We start from the raw sequence: 2,862 nt of genomic DNA on the forward strand, positions 1-2,862 counted from the left end.
GGATGGAGGGGCTCACAGCATTAACACACCAAATGATCTTGCTTCTCCATTAGTCACAGCTTTGGATCCAGCACAAAGCAGGCATGTCCCTGTGTCTCCACCTTCCAGCCTCTTCCCAGCTCATTCACACACAGCTGTGGCCATTGTTCTCCTACCTAGCTGCTAGGTGAGCTGGCTGGGGTGTGGGGAGGCCCACTCTTCTCTTCTATTGTGCAGAGCAACTTCATGGTGCTGAACTAGTCAGCCAAAGCCATTGCCCAGAGAAGGAACTGGTCTGGAAAACTTGCTCTTACACATTCTACCCCCACAGATACAGGATCCCAAGAGCTGGAAGGGACTCAGGACATCATCCAGACTGACCTACCAAACTCACCTTGTTGCCCCTTATTTGGGGAGTATAGGGTCAATCCAGTGGGTAGATCACCACCAGTTTTTTTTATTGTGGGAATAGATCACAGTCTCTTGGAAGCTGGACAAGCCTGATCTAGGGTATTCCCTCCCATAGAAATAAACAACAACCATGTCATCACGGGATGCAGTCAGAAGGTGGCAGGCGGAGGGGGAGCTCAAATGAGGCAATGATCCACTCCAACCTCCACCCTGGCCAAACCTTTTCCTGCCCAAGTCCCTTCTCAAGCTGCCTTCCCCTCGTTGCCAAGGCAACACGATGGTGATTCAGCATCAGGTGATTTGGCATCGAGATCCCTGCCTGGGGTTTGTTCGGGCTGCCAAGAAACAAAAGAGCTATGTGTAAGGATGGCACAGATAGCCTTTTCTCTCGTCCTTTGTCAGTGCGCTTTTTAGAGCCAAATGTGCTCTAAGGCTGATTCCAAAAATTATTCAGCCTTTGATCACGCACACTCATTGAACAACTCACTAAATGGATGAATGAGTAAAAGAATGAATGAGCAAACAAACAGCGCATGTGCATTTATATGTGAACTGTGTCACAAAAGCAACCAAGTATGCACATTTGACACATTTCGCAGAAAACTCAAGAAAAGTGGAGCGGATGCCTCTCTCAAACAAACTGACCATGGGCTCAGCAGCAGCTGCTCACATCTCTTTACTGCCTAATGGTCAAGCTTATTAACACACCTTGTAATATATCTTGGTATTTAGAAACAAAAACCCTGGTTACCTGCCAATAGAATTGTCCGAGGACAACCAAGCGATGTTGATAAATAAAATATCTCTCTGAGCATAATTTTAATTTACACAGTAAGTAATGGAGAGAGAAAATTTGTTACCATTGACTAAGGTGCAGGCACCAGTGGTCACCCATAACTGTATGGACAGGGTGGGGGGAGGGAAGAAAGGCGTATGTAGCCAGAAGAAAGGCAAATAGCAAATGTGGAGAAGCTTGAGGCTCAGGTGGCCTCAGCGGCCCAGAGGGCCTTCCATTAGCTTCAGCTGGTGGACCAGCTCCGCCCCTCTCTGAACAGAGAGAAACAGCTTTACTTCTCTTGTCTTTGCTCTAGTAGCCTCTGGGTTAGATTACTGCAACACGTTACACGCGGGGCTGCCTCTGAAGATGGTTCGGAAGCTTCAGCTGGTGCAGAATTTGGTGGCCAGGTTGCTCACCGGGGCAAGACAGTTTGAGCAGATTATGCCAATCCTGACCTGACAGCACAGGCTGCCAAATAGTTTCTGGGCCCAGGGTAAAGTGCTCGTTTCGACCTAGAAGCCTTAAACCGCTCAGTAATACCTCAAGGACCGCCTCTCTCCATACAAACCTACCTGGACCCTGCAAACACTATGTGAGGCCCTTTTTCGTGTGCCTCCTCAGCAAGAGGTCTGGATGGTGGCAACATGAGAACGGGCCTTTTCTGCAGTGGCTCCCTGCTTGTGGAATGCTCTCCCCAGGGAGGCACGCTGGACGCCTTCATTATGGGTCTTTAGACACTGGGCAAAAATGTTTCCCTACAACCAGGTCTTTGATTAACCTCCTGTATCCTTCTAAATGTGATTGTGGGAGGGGTGGGGGGGGGAGGGTGGTAATTAGTTTGTTCTGTTCTTGTTTTTATGATATATTTTGTGTTTTTTATATTGTATATTTATGCTGTGAACCGCCCTGAGACCTTCAGATGAAGGGCAGTGTACAAACTTAATAAATAAATAAAATAAAAATAAAATAAATGCAGCCCCTCCACATTGCACATTCAGGGTGTTTTGGGGGCGGTCACACACAGTTCTACTTTCAATACTTTTTGCACTTGTAAAGGTTTTGTGGTTTTCATACTGCTTCGTTTCCATTCAGTGCCTATGCTGTAACATCCTGCTGAAATCCCAAAACTTTCCATGCCTTTCTCTTGCTGTGTTCTCCCAGTTTTGTTGTGCTATAGCAGTCTGAATACTTCAAGGTGCTGTGCACTGAGGCCTCCCCACACCCACATTTCATCCTCACAGCGTCCCTGCAGGGTAGGCTAGATTAAGAGTGTGCGACAGGCGGCTCAAGTGAACTGAACCTTTTGATGCTGCTGCAGACACTATAAGGTCCTGTAAAAGTGTTCCTTGAAGAGATATGGGCACAAAGTTGGTGACTGGATTTGTTGTAGGATCCAGGCCCTGTCTTGGTGCCTCTTTAGAGTGGCCTGTTGCTGCTGAGGAGCTGCGCTCGGTTGGAGGACTGCCTAAATATGTCGAATCACGAGTCAGAAAATGTAACATCTTGTCCTGGCGAAGAAAACACAAGGAATCGTGAAAGGTTCCGGCCCTCTGGGGATTTGTTTGGAGAGGCAAGATCTAGTGAAAACTGAGGACACCTTCGGGTCATTCAGTGAGTTGCCAGTAGACTGACATTTCCAATTTTTAAAAAAATGCTTGTTGAGCTCTGCAAAGAAAAAACCCTCCCAAATGCAC

Source organism: Podarcis muralis, chromosome 7, assembly GCF_964188315.1.
Source record: "Podarcis muralis chromosome 7, rPodMur119.hap1.1, whole genome shotgun sequence".
In the NCBI taxonomy this organism is placed as follows: Eukaryota; Metazoa; Chordata; class Lepidosauria; order Squamata; family Lacertidae; genus Podarcis; species Podarcis muralis.